This window comes from Crocuta crocuta, unplaced genomic scaffold (genome assembly GCF_008692635.1).
Source record: "Crocuta crocuta isolate KB4526 unplaced genomic scaffold, BGI_CrCroc_1.0 scaffold330, whole genome shotgun sequence".
NCBI lineage: Eukaryota > Metazoa > Chordata > Mammalia > Carnivora > Hyaenidae > Crocuta > Crocuta crocuta.
In genome coordinates this window covers 1577420-1603891 of record NW_027530521.1, presented here as the reverse complement: position 1 = coordinate 1603891, position 26472 = coordinate 1577420, and the positions used below count along the sequence as shown (strand labels likewise).

Genomic DNA, 26472 nt, shown 5'->3' with positions numbered 1-26472 from the left:
ACTAGCAGCAAAATACACACACATGCAACAATTAAAGAATTGTGGCTCCTCTGTACGATGGAATATGCAACCCAATAAAATGGCATTTCAGAAGAATACACATAAAATGTTATTCACTGTAGTACTGTTTCATCAAATGTTATGGAACATTTCAAATGTGTAGAAAAGTTGAAAAAACAGTACAATAAACACACAGTATTCACCAGTTAGACTCAAGAATTGTTAACATTTGGTCACATATGCTTTATCTGTCTCTACGGACACACTATATACATGTTTTATTTTTTTCTGTACCATTTCATCAGGCATCAAGGTGCTTTAACCTTATCTGCGTCACTGTGTATGTGCAGGGAATAAGGGTGTTTGACTTTATAATCACAATACCATTAAGTACACTGACTATCACCTAATACTCAATCTTCATTCAAGTGTCCCCAACTATTTAAAAAAAGTCTTTAATAGTCAGCTTAAAAAAAACCCAAAGTCCAATAAAAACTCAAGCAATTAGTTTGGATGTTATGTCTCTTTAGTCTCTTTTATTCTAAAATGGCTTCCAAATTTGGCTTTGGTTGGTTTTATGTTTACTTATTCTCAAGCTTTTGAAAAGCACAGGACAGGTGACCTGGAGACTGTCTTACATCCTAGTTTTGTCTGATTGTTTCTTCACAGTGCCATTTAGCTTACCTCTCTATCCCTCACATTTACTATAAACAGATGGTTAGGTCTAAAACACGGATTAGATTCAGGTTAAGTATTTTTGGCAATAATGCTTCACAGGTGATGCTATCTGTGTACCACCTCCCACGCCCCACCCTTTGCCATGATGAAGCCCATTAGGTGGCACACATCAGGTTGTCTGAGGTAGTGGGACTTGGAAAATTATGTGATCATTTGGCAAAATATGACTACTTTGTAGTTTGTAACTGCCAGAGCTCTCTTTATAAAGTTATATTCCTCCCCTTTATAATTAGCCATCTATGGCTAATATTTGGCATCAAGTGAATATCTGTTCCTTCTCAACTTTTTGCTTAATGGTTTAGTAGTCACTGATGATTCCCTCTTGAATTAATTCCTTTAGGAGCTGAAAAAAATGTAGATTCTCAAATTCCATCGTTACTTCTACATTAGCTGGCATTCCTTTGGAAAGAACTTTTCCTTAATAACTGAAGCAGAACAAACACTTTTTCCCCCTTTAATTACTACTTCTGTCTTACTGTTTGTAATAGCAAAAAACTGGGAACTCAAGCGTCAATGTAAAAAGGGGACTAGATGACTAATCTACAGTAAGGAAGATTCTCTGGGTCCTGATAACAAGAAATCTCCAAAATAAAATATTGCTAATAGGGGAGAAAGAGCGAAGTACAAAGCAATATGCATAGTAATGCTACTTTTTGAATAAGAAATTAATGGTCACTTATTAGGGGCTAAATGGAGAGAATGAATGGAGACAAATATGGAAACAAGACTTGTCAAATGTTTTCGTTTTGTGTCACTTTTATTTTTGAAATGCATTACCTATTCAAAAAAAAATTTTAAGTTTATTTACTGTAGAGAGACAGAGAAAGAAAGAGGGAGATTGAGCAGGGGAGGGGCAGAGAGAATCCCAAGTAGGCTCTGAGCTGTCAGAGCCCAACTGAGGAGCTTGAACTCACAAACTGCGAGATCATGACCTGAGCTGAAATCAAGAGTCGGATGTTTAACCAATTGAATGAGCCACCCAGGTGCCTCCAAAATCTATTTTTAAAATTCTTTTTTAAAATGTTTATTTATTTTGAGAAAGAGAGAGAGAGGAGAGGGCTCGTGAGCAGGGGAGGGGCAGAGGGAGAAGGGAAGAGAGAATCTCAAGCAGGCTCCACACTGTTAGCTCAATCTCACAAACCATGAGATCATGACCTAAGTCAAAATCAAGAATCAGATGCTCAACCAACTGTGCCACCCAGGTGCCCCCAAAATTTATTTTTAAAATATTTAATGATGTGAAAAAATATAGTGTAAAAAGCAGAATACAAAATTACACATACAGTATGATCCCAAAGATCTTAGAGAACAGTGATATAAAAGAAATATAAAAAATAAAATAACTAGGGGCGCCTGGGTGGCTCAGTCAGTTGAACATCAGACTTCAGCTCAGATCATGATCTCACAGCTCAGCCTGTGGGTTTAAGCCCCACATCGGGCTCGCTGCTGTCTGAGCAGAGCCCACTTTGGATCCTCTGTCCCCCCCCCCCCACCCCGCTCCTCCCCTGTTCACACTCTGTAGTGTTCTTTTCACTTTTTAAATTTAATAAGTAATAAATGCTTACTGTAAGGGTGAAACAACAATGGGCTTTTTACATTTCACAAATGGTTACAATCTGAAAAGTATACAACTAGATGTATCCAAACACAGAAGGGAAAATATTTATAGCCTGTGCTGAAAGGAGTTTTCTTCCTGGCATATTAAAATATAAAAAGCCATAAAGATTCTACAGAAAGACACAAGTCCAAGTTCCTAGACACACACTGCAAAGTTCCCTAAGGAGTGATGAAGGAACAAACTCTAGCCTGTATCCTCACGGTACAGCTCTCATCCCTCATTAGTGCACAATACAAATACATAGACACTGAAAATGTCAGCATGCTGCAGGCCAACCTCCTTGAATAAACTAAGGATGAAATAACTGGAAGGAAATAATCTACTTGGTGACCCTGACAACTCACAGTTTAGTACCAAAGGTCTGGAAGTTAAACTGCCACACAGCTGAATAATTACTAACCAGGAAGGTGCCAAAAATATAATTCCCATTAGTTCATCTTAACCCTTTAATGAGTCTAATATTTTTGAGCCTATAATTCCTTTACCTAATACAGAGAAACTTGTAAGAAATGAGTTTGGGGGCACCTGGGTGGCTCAGTCAGTTAAGCATCCAACTTCTGCTCAGGTCATGATCTCAACATTCTTGAGTTTGAGCCCTGCATCAGGCTCTATGCTGACAGCTCAGAGCCCAGGGCCTTCTTCAGATTCTGTGTCTCCCTCTTTCTCTGCCTCTCCCCTGCTTGCATGCTGGTTTTTCTCTCTCTCTCAAAAATAAACATTTAAAAAAATTTTTAATGAGTTTTGAGGGCCCCTTGTCTTAAGAGTGGAACATAAAAGTACTTTCACAGAAATACATTTAAACTATTTATAATCTTGGGGCACCTGGGTGGCTCAGTTAGTTAAACGTCAGACTCTTGATTTCGGCTCAGGTCATGATTTTGTGGGTTAGTGAGATTGAGCCCTGCATCAGGCCCTTCGCTGACAGCATGAAGCCTCCTTGAGATTCCCTCCCTCCCTCTCTCTCTCTCTCTCTGTCTGGGCTCATGCACGAGCATTCTCTCTCTCTCAGAATATTAAACTTTAAAAATTAAATAAGTAAACCATTTACAATCTTACAATGTGGTGAAAATAGCAGCAGTCCAATTCATACCAAAAAAAAAAAAATCTGACCTTCTGAACCTGTGTAACTCAAGAGTTAGAAAATATAGGTCATAAACATCGTACGAGTCAGGAAAATGCGATATGACCTGAAGTTCCTACAGGAATCGGAAGAGGAAAGAGCTACTACAAATACCAGTTATCAAGAAAACTAAAAACTCAGGTTTGGGCTCACCAAAGAGTTTATTTATCAATTCCCAAGGATCTAGACACACTAAAAGTTCAAACAAGAGAAAGTTGGATTGATGCCAGGAAGTCAAAGGGCCTAAAACAGTTGCACAGTTTCTCTTTTGTCTGAAGAAAAATATTTGCTCTGTTTCTTTAAAAGGATAAGAGACTTACACTCCTTACAGCTACCTGAGAAGAGATTTTACTTTGTTCTCTATAAGGAACAAAAGGAGCTAAATCAGACTGAAGTTAGACAGGCCCCGTTGCTGAGGAGGAAGTGCCAGTCAAGTGTGTTTTTCATTCCTCTTTTTAAAAAGGAGGAAGAAACAAGTTTCCCAATCTGTCCCTTAAAGCAGGCTGAGACAAAGGGTGCCAAGAATAGTCTTTGTGATGCCATTACACAGTCCCCAGAATCAATTCTCGGTCACCCAAAGCCTTATGCAAGGAGAACCAGAAGGACACACTGAAACGTGTACAAAACCACCTCCCCCCCCATAACATGACTGATAAAAGATGGGAAGATAAACCACCTTTAAAGACTTGCTCTTCTTAATTCTAGGACATAATTGTACTTAATCACTACCAACAAAAATCACCTAGAGAGTACGCCACAACCCAGTGGGAACTAAAAGTTAGACTTAAAGGTTCCCCTAGCAGTTTGACTATCTAATGCCAGCAACTTTACCTTCTCCCTAGAGGACTTAAGGCAAGTCACTTAAACCCTTTGAGACTTAGTTTCCTTTTCTGTAAAACAGGGATGGCAATATCAACTTCATCAGGTTGTGGTGAGGCTCCAACACAAAAAGAGTGGTGGAACATCCAAAGTGTTGCTGTTGCTGCTGTCATTAGCACTGAACACTCCTCAGGGCTCACCAAGGTCTCCCTCACCAAACAAGACAGCCAACCCCGGAGACCTGAGATGCCACCATTCTCAAGAGTAGCAGATTTTTCTAAGAAATAGTTCAAAGGCTATTATTACCAGGCAACAAAGTAAAAAGTACTCAGGAAGATAAAGTATATTTGTGTAGCAAAAATGATTAAATGAGATTTGAGCTACCTCTACAAAAGTGAAGTAAATTAAAAAACAGAACCAGGGATGTCTGGGTGGCTAGGTCAGTTGAGTGTCTCTTGATTTTGGTTCAGGTCATGATTCCAGAGTCGCGGGATCCAGCCCTTGCAATGGGCTCCACGCTGAGTATGCAGCCAGCTTGGGATTTTCTCTCTCTCGCTTTCTCTCTCACTCTCGTTCTCTCTTTCTCCCTCTGCCCCTCTCTCCCACTTGTTCTCTCTCTCTCTCTCACTCATAAAAATAAGAACAGAACCAACTCAGAAGTATATCTGCAACCTGGCTAAAAATTCAGACCCCAAATCCTACCTTCCAACAGCATTCCAGGGGTGTGAATCAGAAAACTAACAGACCTGGAAAGGACTGTTAAAATGAGTCCCATCACCTCATTTCTTGAGTGTCTGCATCTGTTTCCACTATACACTATAAGACAGTCTAGGGGTCCAATCAACTGTGTAATACCAACACATATTCCATAATATAGAGGATCCATCCCAAGGTTAATTCTTTAAAGAAAAAAAAAGTTCTTTAAATACTAAATCTAGGACTACTTGCATAAGTAAAGCTCTCCCAACAACTGGAAAATTAGCAACAGAATGTCAGGCCTTTAATTAGAGGCCTAAAAGTGGCCCAGTACTCTTTAGAAACTCTACGTAGGTGGAAACATACACAGTTTTCTACAATTGGCAGCTTTGTTTTCATTAATAGGAGTTTTTACAAGACATTTTAGGACACTTCAAATGACACTATATAGGATCCAAATCCAAAATCCAAAATATGAGCACCACAGCCAGCAACCAGACTAGAATGCTTCCATACAGCTTTGCCTGACTCCTAGTCTAGACTGAGCTTAGAGGTGGGCAAGAAAGTTCCAGCAAAGCATCACCAATCTAGAACAGGTAGACACAGGTAACACATTCTGAAGGCAAGCACAGCTGGAAGCAGAAAAACTTCAACCATTACCTGAATTGTGTACGTACTGTGTATGGACTTCTAAAAGATATTCTAGGGGCAGGGCACCTGGGTGCCTCAGTCGGTTAAGCATCTGACTCTTGATCCTGGTTCAAGTCTTGATCTCAGGGGTCATGAGTTCAAGCCCCATGTGGAGCATACTTATAAATAAATAAAGAAATACTTAAAAAAATAAAAGATACCCTAAAATATGCCAAAGTGATAAATGTGGTTACATCTAGATAGAGAAATCTTAAGTAATTTCTTAACCCATAATTTCTAAATAAGAGATAGCACAGTATAGTGGTGTATGTTCCCTGAAATCAGACTGGCCAATTGAATACCAACTCTGTCAATTTCTTGGTAAAATAAGGTTTCTTGGTTTCTTGAAAGAGTTACCTAACCAGCCTATACTTGAGTTTCCTCACCAATAAAATGTGACCACTGACAGTATGTATATAATAGGGTTACCATGAGGATTAAAAGATTTACCAAATGAAAAGTGCTCACTATTCTAGAATGCCAATACTTGTACTAGAATAATAATTTCATTCCATGATGAAGAGTTAAAACTAAAATAGCAGTAAGAGGGGCACCTGGATGGTTCAGTTAACCTTCCGACTCTTATTTCGGCTCATGTCATGATCTCACAGTTTTGTGAGCTCAAGTCCTGCATCGGGCTCTGTGCTGAGAGTGCAGAGCCTGCTTGGGATTCTGTCTCCCTCTCTTTCTGCCCCTTCCCCACTTACTCTCTATCTCTCTCAAAGTAAATAAAAATAAATATTAAAATAGCAGTAAGGGGGTATCTGGGTGGCTCAGGTGGTTAAGCATCCAACTTTGGCTCAGGTCATGATCTCAAGGCTCATGAGTTTGAGCCCCATATTGGGTCCTGTGCTGACAGCTCAAAGCCTGGAGTCTGTTTCGGATTGTGTCTCCCTGTCTCTCTGACCCTCCCTTGCTCGCTCTCTCTCTCTCAGAAATAAATAAAACATTAAAAAAAATTTTTTTAAATAAAAAATAAGATAAAATAGCAGTAAGAAAAATAAAAAATATCAGACAAATTAAATTTAATACAAATTCTTCTAGGCAAATGAAACTGCCCATTGCAGCAGTCTTCAAACCATTTCATATAAAAGATCTGAGTATTGACATCTTTAAAAAAATGAAATAAAGCCACAAGGTAATGGTTAAAACAACAATACCTAACACTCTCACAGTGCTTTTCATGTCCCAGGCACTGTTCTCAGCACTTTACATAAAATAATTTATGATCCTCATAGCCACCCCATCAGGTTTAAGAGGTCCCAAGGGAACAAGTCATACTGTCAGTGGTGGATTCAGGATTCAAATCCAGACAGTCTGGCTCCAGAGTATGGATTCTTAATTACTACAGAAAACTCCATAGTGCCTGAGATAGAACTTCCTAGTCAGTCTCACTTCTAGTAATTTACTAGCCTCACATGTATTAGCCTCTCAATAACTGTTTTACTGCCTTACAGAATCAATTGGAAATCTGCTTGCTTTATATTTGTAAGGTTCATCTCCTCAAAGGAGAATAAAATTAAAGAATGACAGCAAGGAAAATGAAAAAATTCTCACCCCTTTCTTTACATCAATGCATAATTTTTGAGAGAAAAAAAGGACTCCAAACTCTTTGACCAGAAAGGACTCTGAATTTGATAAAATAACCACATGAGACTGTATCACAAAATCCAGCTACGATGTATTTACCCTACACCATGACCCAACTCCATCAAAGAAAAGTTACTTATCAACAGGAAATAGAGAGAGAGAGATGCCACAGCAAATTTACTTTTGTCTGGCTGCTAGGCCAGAACATAAATCTTGAAAACATTAAGCAACATAAGATGTGATTCTGCATACTCAGTCAAACTTGTGCATACTCTTTTGTCAAACATGAACTATAACATAAACACATCTGAAAAAAGAAGGGGACTCTTACATGTATGGTCTCATGCCAACCCTTTCTCATCCATATGGCAGGGCACAAGTGCTAGTGACCTCCTTGCACTGCCAGAGTTCGAAATGAAGATTCTCTATAACCAACTTAGTCTACTAGCCTATTCTAGACTCTCTCCAAAGACAACTGCCATCAAATCCTTCCTACTCTACTCCCATGCTGCCTCACCCATCAAGGGATAACATATTTCTCATCCCCTGAATACAGGCCGACCTGTGACTTGTTTTGACCACAGGATGTGGCTCAAGGGCTGTGTCAGTTCCAGGGCTGGCAGCTTCATCTTTGAAAGACAGCATATTCAGAACAAAGTACAGAGGCAGTGGATATTCTGAGAGCACGGAAGGCAATAGGAGGTATTATATTATTGGGCTTGAAAGTGCCAGATACAAAGGTGATGTGATTTATTAGGTAAAGATAAGACAAAGAGGTAAGAAGCTTCAATGACTGATTCTCACCACTGAGTTGTTATATAATCTTTAACAAATCACACGGGTGCTGAATTTCATTTTACTCCATGTACAAACTGAAAGTAATAACACCCTTTTTGTAACTTAAAGGAATAGTGTCCTTGGAGTACATTAGAAGAAATGGGTTACAAAAAGTTCAAGGCAGAGTTACTACTTTTGGAAGTAAAAGCCAAGTTAGGCACTAACAATAAGGACAGTGCACAATAAACGGGAGTTGGTACAAAGAAGTCTGGCACCTGCTGTTCTGAGAGAGTCCAGAGGAAACTACAGGAGCCATGAAGCAGAATCAGAGAGTGCCTCTAATTAACCACCTGACAGATTAGAAGCAAATAATTTGAGAGAATCAAAACCAATACAATCAAAATTATACACAGATCCTTTATAAGAACCAAAAGCCGAGAGATAAAACGCTAATAGAACCTGTCCCCCTACTGAAGATATGCACATTTATGTTCTGAATTATAAAACTCTAAAATACAATTGTCTCCATCTAGAAAATCAGGCTAAGAGGTAATAATGAATTGAGTACCCGGTACACAGGTGTCAGCCCAAATTTACCAAGAGGTAAGCAAGCAATATGACCTCTTTTTTGTTCTCATATCCACCATCACCCCCAATGGTTTTTATATATATCAACTCAGAATAAGGCACACCTCTACAGGGTATATTACAAATAGGCTCACAGCTTTATAAAACGCTTTGAAGATGCAAAACTAAATAAATTCTAATTACTGTTCTTATCATAACGAGGAGGAAAAAGCACCAGCTTTCCTGTTGCAGAGTTTGCTTACTAGGGCTTCCTAAAGTAAAAACAACGTGACCTAATGTCTGAAACACGGCAGAGTTTGTACTCAAAAACAGAGTGTGATCAAAACTGGAAACAGAAAGCCGTAAGTTCCAAATTTGAGACTGACAATTTTCCTTATTGCCACTTACCTCAGAAGGGTAACAAAAAAAGGAATGAAGTTTTATCTGTAAACTATTCAGGGACACTGTGCCCTGAGAACACGAAGCCCTGGAAACTCAAGTAAGAGCTCAAGTAAGGAAACCAATGAACCAACAAGAAAGTGAAGCTCAATTTTTGAGTCCCAAACTGTCAACAGGATCAAGAAGCCAGGAAGGTTGGCCTTAAATGCACAAAAATGGCAAGAGATTTTCTATTAGTAAGCAAAGAAAAAAGAGTAGCTTTTGATGGAAGAAATTTCAGAGGTAAGAAGGGCTTAACCCCAGAACTGGGAAATGACCCCAACTGCCTCAGGCAAACAGGCCTAATGACTTTGGCAACAACATACCTTTCATCCACCCACAATACAAGGAGGCTGAAGTAGAGCGGATTTCAAATCATGAAGGATCACATCTTTCTGTTTTCTGCACAGCCTTTGGGAAAAAGAAGTTTAACTCTCCTCCCCAAAAGAACACATGGCCCGCAGGATTCCTGCAGACCCCTGGAGCCACAGCAAAGTAGTGTAAAAAGCTTGGAGAACATTAACCAAGAATCTTCACAAACCCCCGGACAGATGAGATTACTGAGATTATTGAGATTAGATTATTTAAGAAAAATAAAACCTGGAAGTGGTTAAGAAATGCAAGAGGAGTCAGTAGCCAAAGCAGGATTTGAACTCAGGCTTTTTCTTCAGCTAGTATCAGAACTTGACTCCCAGTCCTCGGCTCAGGCGATAGATACTGTGTTCAGTGTGCTCCAATGTTAGAGTCAGCCCAGGTCAGGTTCTTGGCTGACTAGAATAGGGAAAGAAAAAATTTCCCTCAAGGCTTCAGGAAAAGAAGTCAAATTAGTAAATGTAGAGCTCTTATGGTAAAAGGTCCAGATGCTCCTCCATCTTGCCAATCACATCTCTCAGCCAATCAAAATAAGTTACTGGATTTAAGAACCTAGCCATTCTAAGCTCTGACTAGTACATGGATTCCATTTCCCCAACTTTCTGAATAAAAAACACTTAAAGAAGGGAGAGGAGAAGGGGCCACCTGGGTGGCTCTCGGTTAAGTGACTGACTCTCAGTTTGGGCTCAGGTCCGATCTCACGGTTTCATGAATTCACTGCAGTGCACACACTACTTGGGATTCTCTCTCTCCACCCCCCCTCACTCAAAATAAACAAATAAACTTTAAAAATTTCTTAAAAACGGGAGGAGAAGGATGCAAAAGCAAGGACAGCCAAGAAATGTTTATTGAACATTTACTATGTACTCAGCACTATTTTAGGCACTGAGAATACTTTACTGAACATCCTTGCCTTCAAGAAGCTTATGTGATTACGTAATTAAAAATTGAGGAGTGCTACTAATGCCCTGGTGGAGAAGCTGAGGTCATCACTGAATATGAAATATTTAAAGTGGATACAAAACTGTTTCAGCAATGCAGACAATGAAGTGTCTGTTGTGGGTGATGGTGCCATTGGTAAAACGCGCCTCATGATATCCTACACAATAAACAAATTTCCATCGGACCATGTACTGATTGTTTTTGACAACTATGCAGTCACAGTTATGATTGGTGGAGAGCCACATACTCTTGGACTTTTTGATACTGCAGAGCAAGAGGATTACGACGGATTATGACCAGTGAGTTATCCACAAACAGATGCATTTCTAGTCTGTTTTTCAGTGGTCTCTCCATCCTCATTTGAAAATGTGAAGAAGTGGGTGCCTGAAATAACTCACCGCTGTCCAAAGACTCCTTTCTTGCTTGTTGGGACCCAAACTGATCTCCGAGATGACCTGTCTCTGACTGAGAAACTTGCCAAAAACAAACAGAAGCCTATCACTCCAGAGACTGCTGAAAAGCTGGCCCGTGACCAGAAGGTGGACAAGTACGTAGAGTGTTCTGCACTCACACAGAAAGGCCTAAGGAATGTACCTAACGAAGCAATACTGGCTGCCCTGGAGCCTCCAGAACCGAAGACCCACAGGGCTGTGCTGCTACGAACATCTTCAGGGCCCTTTCCACACAGCTGGGGTCAGCATCGTACTAAAAGCAATGTTAAATTAAATTAAAGATTAAAAATTAAAATTCGTTTTTGAAAAAAAAAAATTAAGGATACTTTAGGGGCATCTGGGTGGCTCAGTTGGTTAAGTGTCGAACTTCGGCTCAGGTCATGATCTCATGGTTCGTGGGTTCGAGCCCCGCATCAGGCTCTGTGTTGGCAGCTCCAAGCCTGGAGCCTGTTTCAGATTCTGTTGTCTCCCTCTCTCTCTGCCCCTCCCTGGCTTGCACAATCTCTGTCTCTCAAAAATAAATAAACATTAAAAAAAATTGAAGATACTTTCAAGTACTCAATAAGCTACGAAGAAAATATGGATGGGATGCCTGGGTGGCTCAGTAGGTTGAGCATCTGACTTCAGGTCCTGATCTTATGGTTGGTGAGTCTGAGCCCCGCAGTGGGCTCACTGCTGTCAGCGCAGAACCCACTTCAAATCTTCCGTTGCCCTCTCTTTCTGACCCTCCCTCTGCTTGCACACACACACACACACACACACACACAGACACACACACTCTCTCTCTCTCTCTCTCTCTCTCAAAAATAAACATTAAACAAATTATGGAAAGTAATGTTTTTTGGGGGGGGCAAATTAAAGAGAGGAAATCAATAGCTGAGAATCACTTCCCATTTTTCTATGAATGAACCTGAGAAAATACAAAGCTGGAGAAATTTTAAAATATTTTCATATAACTTAATACTATAATAAATACAAGTCAACATTACTTCCTATTTTTAAATAATTACATATAAGACTAAATTTAAAGTAGCATTCAAAGCATCTTTACTTCAAAAGTAAACAGTGATCTTAAAGCCTTTTAAGTACATGGCAGAAAAATCCGAGTATTTATCCAATTATGGCCAACTGATAAACACAAGTGGCAGAACATAACATATATTTAAAGCAGTTCTTTTATCTAACATTCATTGAACATCTGCTACACACCTGGCAGGGCTAAGCACTTTCATACATTATCTCATTTATTTCACACAATGGCACTATGAAGGTAGGTACTATCATCTCCATCTCATTTTGTGAATCACAAAACTGAGGCTTAGAGGGGTTAAATGATTTGTTCATGTGGAGGAGAGATTCAAAATCCAAATCAGTTGCCGAAGGGCATGCTCTAACCACTATACACACTGCTTCTATCGAACAGACATTAAACCTCAGATACAGAAAAATTCTTTTTTGTGTCCTCATATCTAGGAGGTCATAATTATAAAGTTGATTCAGAAGAGAGAATGAATAAATTCAAATGAATCTGAATCAGAACACAGTGACTCATGCTATATACCCTTAGGCAGATTCCCTGACATCCATGCCTCAACCTACCTATCCATAAAAGGGGTTAACCTCACCAGAGCTAACGATTACTTGCCTCCTAGACAGCTATGTTAGTTATGATTTGTAATTTTATTTAATTTTTTTAAATGTTTATTTTTTTAGAGAGCCAGAGTGTGAGCAGGAGAGGGGCAGAGAGAGGGGGAAACAAAGAATCTGAAGCAGGCTCTAGGCTCTGAGCTGTCAGCACGGAGCCCAACAAAGGGCTCGAACTCACGAACCGCAAGATCATGACCTGAGCCAAATTCGGACACTTAACAGGCTAAGCCACCCAGGCACCCCAATTTCTCCCTCTTTTTTTTAATTTAAAGAAGACATACCATACAACCCAGCAACTCCACTCTCAGGCATTCATCCCAGAGAAATGCAAAACTTACACAAAAACTTGTACACAAATGTTCACAGCAGTTCTATTCTTTTTTTAACACTTATTTATTTTTGAGAGACAGAGAGACAGAGCATGAGTAGGGGAGGGGCAGAGAGAGAGGGAGATACACAATCTGAAGCAGGCCCCAGGCTCTGAGCTGTCAGCACAGAGCCTGACGTGGGGCTCAAACTCCCAAACCGCAAGATCATGACCTGAGCCAAAGTTGGCCACTTAACCAACTGAGCCACCCCGGTGCCCCAGTTCTATTTTTTTTTTAATGTCTTTATTTAATTTGAGAGAGTGTGAGTGGGGGAGGGGCAGAGAGAGAGAGACAGGGAATCCGAAGCAGGATCCAGGCTCTGAGCTGTCAGCACAGTGCCCTACGCAGGGCTTGAACCCAAGGAGAGATCATGACCTGAGCTGAAGTCAGACGCCCAATCGACTGAGCACCCAGGCACCCCCGTACCCCTCGCCCAGTTCTATTCTTAATAGTCAGGAACTGGAGAAAAATTCAGACATTCTTCAATGGACAAACGATGAAACAAATTATGTAACATTCAAAACGTGAACTACTACTCAGCAATTAAAAAGAAAGAAACTGTATTGATTGATTCAGGCAACCAGGCTGAATCTCCAGGGAATTAGGTGGAGTGGAAAGGCCAATCCCTCAGGTAATGATCTCATGGTCTGTGGGTTTGAACCCCACGTTGGGCTCTGTGCTGGCACCATGGAGCCTGCTTGGGATTCTCTCTCTCTGTCCCTACCCTGCTCGTCCTCATGCTCTCTCTGAAAAACAGATAAACTTAAAAAAAAAAAACTTTTTATAACTAACTAACTAAACAGGTACATACAGGGGCACCTGGCTGGCTCAGTCAGTAGAGGGTACATACAACTCTTGACCTCAGGATTGTCAGTTTGAGCCCCACATGAGTGTAGAGATTACTTAAGAATAAAATCTAAAAAATAATCATAATAAAACAAAAGGTTACATATGATTCTATTTACATAACATCCTTTTTTAGACTGTATTTGACCTATCTACATAAAATTCTTGAAAAAACAATAACAGATTAGCGGTTGCCTAGGGGGGTTACAGGTAGCACGAAGGAGGTAGGAGGTGGGCCACCTTCTCCTGTGGGTATTTTCCCTTGATTCTCTGCATAAAGCTTTACTGCAACTTTACCCATTGCACTGTTTGATCATTATAATTTGGGGGTGGGTGTGGCTATAAAAGGGCATCAGGGGAGATCCTTGTAGTGATGGAAATGTTCTGTACCTTGTTTCAATGGCAATATCCTGTTTTGGTAAGATGTTAAAATTGGGGGAAACTGGGGGCACCCGGGTGGCTTAGTCGGTTAAGTGTCCGACTTTCGCTCAGGTCATGATCTCGCGGTTCGTGGGTTCAAGCCCCGCGTCGTGCTCTGTGCTGACTGCCAGCTCAGAGCCTGGAGCCTGTTTCAGAGTCTGTGACTCCTTCTCTCTGACCCTCCCCTGCTCACACTGTCTCTCTCTCTCTCTCCTAGAAATAAATAAACCATTAAAAAAAAATTTAAAAAAAAATTGGGGGAAACTGGGTAAAGGGTACACTTGATCTCTCTCTCACACCATTATTTCTTAAAACTGCATGTAAATCTACTATTATCTCAAAAAGTTTAACTTACATTTTTTTTAAATTTTTAATGTTTTTTTATTTATTTCTAGGAGAGAGAGAGAGAGAAACAGCGTGAGCAGGGGAGGGTCAGAGAGACAGGGAGTCACAGACTATGAAACAGGCTCCAGGTTCCGAGCTGGCAGTCAGCACAGAGCCCGACGCGGGGCTCGAACCCACAAACCGCAATATCATGACCGAAGTGAAAGTCGGACGCTTAACTGACTAAGCCACCCAGGCGCCCCTAACTTACATTTTTTTAAAAAAAGGTAACATATGCTGCTCAGTAACAAGTGAAAAATAGTCTGTCTCCCTCCCAAACCCTCCTGAGATAACTATGTAAACTCACTGCTTAGACAAACATGTAGGCATCTAATAGTTTTTGTTTTGTGTATCAAAATGAGATTCTATATACTACGTATTGCCCTGCAACTTCCCTACTTCACCTATTATCACTCTATCATAGAGAGCATCAAAAAAATCTTTTAAGTGCCAAGCAGGATGGCAGGTATAGAATATTTTCTGACTGGGGCAAATCTGACAAATGTTTATCATGTAATATACAGTAGCTGAGACAGGATCATTTAGTGAGAGTGAAAAAGAGAGGACAGTATAATACAGAAGCAGCATTCTAAAGAGATACGCACAAATGCAAGGTCTTCAGCAGCTATTCTCAGATCCCAAATGCCTCCTCCATGAACTATCCTGGGGGCCTACAGAGGAAGAAATGCTAAAAGATTTCTTTTCAGCAGAAAACTGCTAGAGGGGATAATTCTCCCACATATTCAAGGCAAAGCAAACAAACTTCTCTGAAAATATACTACTCCTTCAAGCATAAGTGCAAAATGTACGGTTGATAATTTTTAAAACATCCATTTTGTGGTAGCTATTACCACTTTTAGTGAGTGCTAATGTTTTATATATTCTATCTCTAAAGCCCCCTCCTACCTCATTCCCATTTTACAGACAAAAACTGGCTCAATGTGAAATTGCTTGTCCATAATCAAACAGTGAGTTGCTAAAGTTTACCGACATTGTAAAGTTGGTGTTCAAAGCTATAAAACATGTGCTTTTCTTACTTTACTGGGGTTTTCTATATTATCACATACCAACAGGAGAGTCAATAAATTTAACACAGTATTTAGTGTTTTTAGTGTATTTAGGCAGAAGCCATTTTCCACATATGTCTGCTGACTCTGATCAAATTTTCCCCCATTTAGTATATTTTGGGGAGAGTATACTATGTAGCACTATTGTAGTGACAGTGACAGAAAGGTAAACAAATCCTCAAAGAGCTTTCAGTTTAGTGAGGAGTCTGCAACTGTTGTATACTGTAACTATATAGCTACCATACTGAAATGTGTCAAGTACTACACAGAAGGAAGTACAAAGTGCTATGGGTTTGAAGAATCCAACTATCATCCAGAACAAATGATAATCTCACATTAGCTTCCTTACAATTGTTCTTTGTTTCAGTTCTGCTCTAATATACAATATCCTTCCATATAAAATATTGCCCTGATCATACTCAATAAGCAGAAATGAAAGCCTGCCAACTCAGGTCAGCATAAAGCTCCTTCTCCAAAAGTACTGCTGCAAATTTTTAAAATTTTGGCAATGAAAATAAAGTATCTTTAACCTTTCTGGTCAAACAATGAATATACAAGAATTAAAAGTGACTTAGACATCATTTTGAACATAAGATCTGATAAAGTTAAATTCACCTGTCCATTGTTACAAGATTCACTAATGGTAGCTCTAAGACAAAAGCCGAGGTTTCTCCATTCATTTTATGAGATTCCTTTCCACTACTGCTTCTTTCTTTCCAGTTCAACGAAAATGAACTTAGCGAAGTTCAGGTTTTCTCTTTTCATCAACAATAGATGCATCCATGAATAAGTAATCATGCACAGTTCAAAGACTATCCAAAGTACACATGCTAAACACCATAATGAGGTACATACAGAGGTAAAGGACTGCCCATCCTCGGTATGGAATAAGCTCTTCAGATATATGGGGGGTAAGGGGGTGGGAGAATGTCAATAGATTCTTTAAAAAAAAAAGCCATCAACAACATCATCATCTTAGCAACAACTAGTATTTTAGGGGTATCCACTATGAGCCAGGCATCTTGAAGGTGAAGGCTATTTTTGATCCTTACAGCCACTCTTGAAAGAGAGGTGTTTGTGCACACAAGGTTTACAGAGTATTCCCAACCCCCACGGCCACCCCAGGGGCTGAGCCAGGATTCCAACTCTAGACTGCCTGCTCTTTTCCCACTATCCCACACTCCCTAAGGACAGAATAACTGCACTGCACATGCGGCTGGGACATCAAGTCACTTAAAATTTTGACATAATTTCCTGACTGGCAGTTAATGTAATTTAGCCACTTTTCAATCTTCACGTTTTTAACTAATTTTCTTTCATGATTCCTCAGTGGCCTTCCAGGTTGTCTTTCTTTTCTTTAAGAAGCAGAACCCTTTTCCCAAATGAAATCTTATGTGAACACACTAACATATAAAAGAGAACTGCTGGGGCGCCTGGGNAATAAATAAATAAATAAATAAATAAATAAATAAATAAAAAAGAGAACTGCTCTGGTTTAAGCAAAGTGAGAGAATCAAAACTCTTCCTGACTCTCACAGCCACCTCTTAGGCACCTCCAAAGAACACACTTAATTTGGGGCACCTGGATGGCTCAGTTGGTAGAGCATGCAACTCTTGGTCTCAGGGTCATAAGTTCAAGACCTACAGTGGGAATGGAACCCAGTGTTTACTTAAAATAAATAAAACAAAATTTAAAAAAGAAGTGATAATATAAAAAAAGAATACTAACTTAAAACAGAAGACTCTAACTTCTCCATCTCAGCATTGCCATTCACCATCTGTATAAGCTTTGGCAAGGAAAAGTTTCACTTTCCCTGTCCTTTACAATAGAGATACCACCGTCCACTTTATAGCACTTTATAGGTTTGTTATGAATATTACATGGAGGAACAAATATAAAATTCCCAGTGTATGGTAAGTATTCAAAAGTTGGCTCCCCTCTCTTTTATCCTGCAGAGGTAATAACTGTTGCCAATTCAAGAAAGCTCAATAAATATATATGATGATATTTGTAGTAGCAGAGAAGTGAACAAATAAATGCTCTCATAGCTCAACTAAAATAGACATAATAATGTTCTCCATTAAAGCAACCTACCAATGGTAATACCCTCTCCCAGTTTAGCTTCCCAGTTAATGACCCATGGACCTCAAAGGGTCATTTTTAAAATTTTTTTAATNCGTGGGGCTCAAACCCACAAACTGTGAGATCATGACCTGAGCCAAAGTCAGACGCTTAACAGACTGAACCACCCAGGCGCCCCTCAAAAGGTGATTTTAATAATAGATCCTTATTATGAGATACTTTAATGTAGACCCTAAATTGTCAGGTGAATGTGTTAATGTTCTCAGTACCTTAACTTTAGCATTTCCTGAGCTGAGCATTTAAACTGGCAATTTTGGGACACCTGGGTGGCTCAGTCACTTAAGCGTCCTATGTCAGCTCAGGTCATGATCTCAAGGCTCATGAGTTCAAGCCCCACATCAGGTTCTGTGCTGACAGCTCAAAGCCTGGAGCCTGCTTCAGATTCTAGGTCTCCCTCTTTGTCTGCCCCTCCCCCACTCAAGCTCTGTCTCTCAAAAATAAACATTAAAAAAAGAATAACAGTAAATAAACTGGCAGTTTAATACTGCATTTAATGAGTATTTTTATATTTATGTTCTAGAGCAGAATCCAATGTTCATTTCCCCATCTGGGCTTCTATTTTTCCAAGCACTACAAAACAAAAATGCATTTTTATCATGTGCACCTTCACCTTAAGCAATTTTAATCTGGCCCTTCTAAACAGCCATTAAGAATCTATTACTTTAGTCTGTTATTGATAATGTGTTCCCATTTCTACATGTGTAACAGGAGACCAAAACAATTTTTACAGGAAAAGATTCTCAGTCCTAATCTAAATCCAGCCAACAACTCTCAAATCACTCTATGGAAGCTGCAGATGTTGGCTTTGATCCCTATGGTTTAGGAAGAATCACAACAATAATACATCACATAGCCATGAAAAGACTCATTTACGATAAAGAACACATCCGTGAGCATTGAACATGGAAGCCAAGAAGATTCAGAATGCTAATCTTCCATTTTACCAGGAGACCTTGAGCAATTTACCTAGTCTCTATTGATTATTTCTTCATAAAGAAAATGAAAATATACTCATTGCAATGCCAGAGATACTGTTTTGATTAACCATCAAACAACGATGTCCTGGAGTTTGGTTACCAGGGACCTCAGCAAGTCATCTTTCTCATCTCCTTCATTTCTTAATAAGCCCATGTTTAAATCATCCTACAAAGATAGTTACTAAGTCTTTGAAGAAGATACTTCACAACCTTCCTTGGTAATATCCCAGTATCTTGTTGTCAGGAAGTTCTTTATAATTTGTAATCTATATCCCTTCTGCTGCAATTAAAACACATTCCCTCTTGTCTGCTATGGGAAAAGAACATCTGCTTAATACCACCTGAACAATATCCCTTCAAGAGATTATAAAATATAGGAAGCCCATTTTAAACAGCTTCATGTAAATGCAACATGGCTTTAAATGGGTCATCTTAGACAAAGAACATGATTAAGAGTCTTAAATTCCCAGTTCCATCACTGACTTGCTCTGAAGATGATAGGAAGTTAAAACCATGCAGATGCTGTACCTCAATTACCCCATCAGTAAAATGCAAATGATAAAACCAGTATGTTACAAGAACTCAGTTCCTCAAAACGTTAAATATAAAGGAAAAAGATTCTCAATCCCAACGTAAGCCCAGCCAACAACTCTCAAATCACTCACTCTGTGGAAGCTGCAGATGTTGGCTTGACCCCTATGGTTCAGGAAGAATCACAACAATAATACATTACCAGATAGCCCTGTAATTACACTCCTAGGTAGATACCCAAAACAACTGAAAACAAGGACACGTACATGCATGTTTACAGTAGCATTATTCATGATATCCAAAAGGTGGAAACAGTTCAAATGTTCTTCAATGGGTAAAGAAACAAATTATGATATATACATATACAAAAGGTTACATATTGTTATGGTTCCACTTATATAAAATATCCAGAATAGATCAATCTGTAGATACAGAATGCAGACGGCTGGTTTCCAGGGGCTGGTGGAAGGAGGGAAATGAAGAGAAACTGTTTTACTTTGGAGTAATCAAAATGTTTTAGAACTAGATAGAGGTGGTGGTTGCAAAACATGATGAATGTAATAAACACCAATGAATTGTTCTTTTTAAAATGGTTAATTCTGGGGCCCCTGGCTGGCTCAGTCAGTGGAACATACAACTCTTGATCTCAGGGTTGTCCATTCAAACCCCACATTGGGTTTGCAGAATTACTTAAAAAGAAGATATTTAAAAAATGTTTAATGTTTACTTATTTTTGACAGAGAGAGAGAGAGAGATACAGAGCATGAGTGAGGGGAGAGGCAGAGAGAGAGGAAGACAGAATCTGAAACAGGCTCCAGGCTCTGAGCTATCAGCACAGAGTGTGACACGGGCCTCGAACTCTCGACCAGTGATATCATGACCTGAGCCGAAGTCCCATACTTAACAGACTGAGCCATCTAGGCGCCCCAAAAATAAAATCTTTTAAGGGACACCTGGCTGACCCAGTCAGTACAGAGTGAGTACAGTACGATCTCAGGGCCATAAATTTAAGCCCCACGTTGGGCATGGAGCCTAGTTTAAAAAAAAAAAATCTTAAAAAAAAAAAAGTAAATAAATAGCAGCACCTCAGTGGCTCAGTCAGTTAAGTGTCCGACTTTTTTTTTAAGTTTATTTTGAGGGAGACAGAGAGAGAGAGAGCGAGCTCAAGTGAGGGGCAGAGATAAAAGGAAACAGAATCCCAAGCAGGCTCCACACCATCAACACAGAACCCGATGAGGGGCTGGAACTCACCAACCACGAGATCAGGACCTGAGCTGAAACCAAGAGTCAGATGCTTAACCAACTGAGCCACTTAGGCATCCCTAAGCATTGGACTCTTAATTTTGACTCAGGTCATGATCTCACCATTTATGAGTTCCAGCCCCATATTAGGCTCTATACTGACAGTGCAGAGCCTGCTTGGGATCCTCTCTTTCTGCCTCTCCTCTGCTCATGCTCTCTCTCTCTTAAAATAAATAAATAAAAACTTTTTAAAAAATAAATAAACAAGGGGCACCTGGATGGCTTAGTGGTTAAGCATCTGACTTCGGCTCGGGTCATGACCTAGCGGTTTGTGAGTTCAAGCCTCATGTCAGGATCTGTGCTGACAGCTCAGAGCATGGAGCCTGATTCAGATTCTGGGTCTCCCTCTCTCTGTCTCTCCCCTGCTAATGTTCTCTCTGTCTCTCTCTCTCTCTGTCTCTATCTCGCAAAAATAAACAAACATTAAAAAATTTTTAAAAATAAAAAAAGGAAGGCTAGAAGAACTAATGGGAACAATATCCATAGAATGCTTAGCCCTTCCCAGGAAAGTCATCATACAAAATTCTAGGTAGACTGGTAGCCAAAATGTTTACTATTATCTCATTATAGTGTATTAGACTCTAAGCAAAGAATATGTAAATGGAAACAAAGTAGAAACCAAAATAAAGTCTAGAGTCACATTTATACATATTCTATGTGGCAACAAGAGCCAATAAATAAGTGAAAAGATAAAGAAATAAAGCAAATAACCAAGAACATCAGCAAATTAACTATATATAGCAACAATGACCATAGGAAAGCAAAAATAAAAAATAAAGGAAAGGAATGAATTTTAAGAGCCAATAATACCAAAATACAAAGACATATTAAGTAGGGAACTGAAAAGAGAAACTAATGATAGCAAAACTAAAAAGTACATAAACCCTTAAATTCCAAGGCCACATATACAAATCATGAAAATCACTTCTCTTTCCATTCTGCACTTATCCTCATTCCTTGACCTCTTCTCCCTTTTTTTTTTTTTTTTTTAAACTTCTTTCTCCTTAAATCCAACCTCCTGGGCAAGATACCAAGCCTCAGCCACCAAGGAGAAAATAAAAAGGTATTATTTCTATCTTCATGGACCTTATTATATTACTTCTTCTTAAAGTATTACTTCTTATGGGAAGACAGACATGCTAATTACCAAAATATATAGACCATCTCCACTTTCTCCCTTCCTACTTTTTAAACCCACTTCAGTGGATTTCTGAGACTTCCTCAAATTCTTTGGCTCTGCATCGGGAACACTCTCCTGCTAGTCTATACATACATTCTCCTAGGTAATCGTACCCATTTTCCTGGACTGTAAATACCAACTCTCTACCAAGAGCATCAGATTTACTGCCAGTGGCCCTGCCAACAGCACTCAAAGGCTACTTGCTTGATGTCTCCACATGTTTTTAACAGACAGCTCACACTCAGCATGACTAAAGTTGAGGTCTTCCTTCTATTTCCCAACTCTAGTGAAAATCTGCTCCTCCTCAAATGTTTCCATCCCCGAAATGGCAACTTCATTTATCCAGATGCTCGTGCCAGAAATCTGGGAATCATACTTGACTCTTCTCTCCTCCCACATATACGATCCATCATTAAGTCTTGCCTGTCCTAATTCTAAAGAACCTATTTTAAAAAAATGTATCAGGGCACCTGTGTGGCTCAGTCGGTTACGCATCTGACTTCAGCTCAGGTCATGATCTCAAGGTTTGTGAGTTCGAGCCCCACGTCGGGCGCTGTGCTGATAGCTCAGAACCTGGAGCCTGTTTCAGATTCTGGGTCTCCCTCTCTCTCTGCCCCTCCCTTGCTTGTACTCTGTCTCTCTCTCTATATGTCTCAAAAATAAACATTAAATTTTTTTAATGTATCCATTCAATTTTTCTACTTCCTTCTTTAAATTTTTTTTAACGTTTTATTTATTTCTGAAAGAGAGACAGCGTGAGCAGGGCAGGGTCAAAGAGAGAGGGAGACAGAATCTGAAGCAGGCTCCAGGCTCTGAGCTGGCTGTCAGCACAGAGCCCAACGCAGGGCTTGAACCCACGAACCATGAGATCATGACCTGAGCTGAAGTCGGACGCTTAACCAACTGAGCCACCCAGGTGCCCCTCAATTTTTCTACTTCCTTCCATCTCCACTGCCTACAGCCTAGTCCAAGCCATGATATGATCGTCTTTTGCCTGGACCACAAAAAGGCATCTTAACTATCATATTCCCCCCACTTCTTTCAAATTTTCCACAAATTCCAAAAATTTTCCCACAAATTTCCAAAATTTTCCACAATGTAGCTGGAGCAAACTTTTAAAATCATATATTAGGTCACAACACTCACACTTAAAATCTTCCGATGCTTCCAGTTATATTTAGGAAAAAAATCCAAAATTGTTACAGTCTTGCCTATGCCGATGCCCCTTCACCTCCTCCTACAGTGCTCACTGTACTCCAGCCACACCAATCTTCTTCCAGCTTCTCAAATTGTGCCATGTTCCTTTCCACCCCAAGGCTTTCATATATGCTATTTCCTTCGCCTTCCCCCTTTCATCCTTCTAATCTCTGCTTAAATATCACATCTTCAGAGAAACTCTCCCCAAGACTCCAATATAATTCAGGGTCCCCTACCATAATCTCTTTTTTACTTCTCTATCATAGGGCTTGATACACTTTGCATTTACTCATTTATTGTATTTTTTGTTTACTGTCTCTCTTTCCTCTGGACAACAATCTCTAGAAGGGCATGGACAAGAGTATTTTTGTCACTCTAGTCTCAGTAAAGTGGTAGTAGTTTAGAGTTTAGAATTGTTTAAAGTAGTTTGAATCAGTATAATTTAGGGATTAAGAGCAGGAGACTATTGACCCAGGCTGCTTGGATTCAAATCCTGGGGCTGCCACTAACTAGCTCTAAGACCTTGGACAAACTGCTTAAAGTCTCTCTTTGCCACAACCTCCACATCTATGAAATGAGGAAAATAAAAGTACCTACACCATAAAACTGTTTTAAGAATACAAAGAATGACACAAAGCACTTGGTATAGTACCTGGCACAAAGCACTTCAATAACCACAGTTCTGATCAGCTCTTATGGTATCCACAACATATACCACAGTGGTAGACAACATTTATTGAATGAATGAATGAATGAACGAATGAATAAAACAAGACTCCACTATCATCAAATGGGTTTTTTTAAATGACAGCGCAGGAATTTTACAGACTTCACAGAGGAAAACAAAAACAGATAGTTAAGGCAAACTGATGCACCCACAATTTATAATGACATAAAGGGACAAGAATAAAAAACTAACTCTACTGGACTCCTGTACCACTATATGAAATATAAGTTCACTCTTCCAGAAGTTTACCCAAGTTGATTTGGTAACTTTGACTTTTCCCTAAATATCATTCTTTTCCATGCCTTTAGTCAATTTCTTCCAAATCATTCAAGTACTAATCACAGTTCAAATACATGGTAAAAATTCAGATTCTAGAATTTACTACCTGTTTTGCAAAGAAATGTTTTTCTGCTCCTAAAACAGCTCTGGCCTGTTTTGCCACATATATAACAGAATCCTCAAAACTCTGCCATGTCTCTTCTATTTGGAATTCTTTCAGACACTGCTGCTTTCTAGGTTTCTCTCTCCCAGTAAAGACATACCCTCTCACTTTCACTTGAAGCACACCGAAACTTCCTATTTCCTGTTTAGGTTTTCTCAAAAGACACTAAACTTCAATCTAAGCATCACTATTGTTTGTTCTTCCTTTGGGGAACATATAATGTTTATGTTGGTTATAATAATAATATTGAAAACAATAACAGCTGGGATATATAGCACTATCTGCTACTCTAAATGCTTCACATACAGTCTCTCATTCATTTCTCATAACTGTATGGTATTCTTCACATGAAGAAAGGCACAGAGAGGTTAAGTAATCTGCACAAGTTGCAGAGTTAGTAAATAGTGGCCCTGGGATTTGGACACAGATTGCCTCGCTCCAAGAAGCAGTGTCACTAGGTTATTATTAAGAGTCTGGGAAGACGTATTTTTCTACCCTGTTTTCACTGGTCAGCTAGGCTGAAATATGCCAAATCTCTCCCCATATCAAACAGGCATATTAATCCTCTGCAACCCAGCAAAATTTCAAATGTTCCATTATATCATAAGCACATGCACCTAAAACAAAGCAATGTTAGCTCATAGGAGAATACACGTTCTATCCTGAGAAGCAGAAATAAACAAATGATGAAATCATGAAATGAGAAATTTGCCTCAGTTAACTCTACAAATAGGATTCCAATAAGCAGTAGTAAAACATGTGACAAAACACTTTTAATATCTTAAAAAAAAGGCACTAAACAAGATCATAAGTACATATTATTATATACACATACTCAGCAGCAGCCTACATTTTCCCTCTCTGTTTCACAACAATCCTTCTAAGTCTTTCCCCTTATAAAAGGCTAAGTACTTCAGCTTAGTCCCTGCTACAAATAAATCTGAAGTCATGTATCCAGTGTTTAAATTCACTGAACTCAAATTCCAAAGAATAATTATTTTAGAAAAAAATAATAAATGAAAACTAATTAAATTCAGGTCACATTATAAGTAAAAATTAAACACATTAGCCAAGCATGCCAGACATTTCTAAGTCATAGTCATCCTTTATTGTGCCAAATCCAGTGTCACCATACACTAAGTAACAAATATTACATACAGCAATTTTATCTTGTTTTAAGTTCATTTATTTTAAGGGGGAGGGCATGAGAGCTTGCATGTGGAGGAAGGGCAAAAAGAGAGGGAGAGAGAATCCCATGCAGACTCTGCACTGTCAGCACAGCCCAGTGAAGGGCTCAAACTCACAAACCGTGTGAGATCATGACCTGAGCTGACACATGACCTGAGCTGAAATCAAGAGTCAAACACTTAAGAGACTGAGCCACCCAGGCGCCCTACATGTAGCAATTTTAAATGAAGACTTCCATTGTGATGGCAGCAAGAGAACCTTAATTTACTGAATCATGATATGTTGTGATTGCAACTTTTTAAGGGGATTAAAGATGCCATGACTAAAGACTCCAATCCTCCCCATGAACACCCAGTGCCCTACTCACTCCTTCATCTTTCTGTCAGCCCTTGTTTGTTCCTTTCAGAGAACAGCCCAAATTTCAGTATTTATCATATTCCTGGTCAACTCTGTTCCCCACCAGAATAAACTCCATAACAGCAAGAATATTCTTGTTTGCCTTTGTAACCCAGGATCTAATGAGCATTCAATAAATATTTGCTAGATGAACAAAAGTCTGAAAAGGCAAGTATTGAAACAGAGAGTCACACTCAAGAAATAGTTCCAGGGTACCTGGGTGGCTCAGGCGTTTAAGCATCAACTCTTGATTTCGGTTCAGAGCATGATCTCACAGTTCACAAAATAGAGCCCGGTGTCAGGCTCTGTGTTGACAGTGCAGAAACAGCTTGGAATTCTCTCTCACCCTCTCTCTCTGCCCCTCCCTGCTCTCATACATGCATGTGTGCACTCATGCTCTCTCTCTCAAAATAAATAAACTTAAAAAAAAAAGAATAGGGGAGCCTGGGTGACTCCATTGGTTAAGCATCAGCATCTTGATTTCACCTCAGGTCATGATCTCATGGTTCATGAGATCAAGTCCCACATGGGGCTCTGCACTGACAGCATGGAACCTGCTTGGGATTCTCTCTCTGTCTGTCTTACCTTTCTCTCTGCCCCTCCCCAACTCACGCACATGCTCTCTGTCTCTCAAAATAAATAAACAAACTTGGAGCACCTGGGTGGCTCAATTGGTTGAGCATCTGACTCTTGATTTTGGCTCAGATCATGATCTCATGGTTTGTAAGATCAAACCCCCTTTGGGCTCTGCACGAATGGTCCGGAGCCTGCTTGGGGTTTTCTCTCTCTCCCTTTCTCTCTGCCTCTTCCCCACGCTCTCAATCTCTCTCTCTCTCTC

At 39.6% G+C, this 26472-nt stretch overlaps 1 protein-coding gene and 1 pseudogene across 8 annotated transcripts in view; one reads left to right on the top strand and one right to left on the bottom strand.

The window, feature by feature from the left end:
* The window catches only part of AMBRA1 (autophagy and beclin 1 regulator 1), a 177498-nt gene that overhangs the window by 146329 nt on the left and 4697 nt on the right, over positions 1-26472 (bottom strand). The window lies entirely within an intron of this gene.
* Positions 10461-11098, top strand: LOC144234197 (cell division control protein 42 homolog pseudogene; annotated as a pseudogene).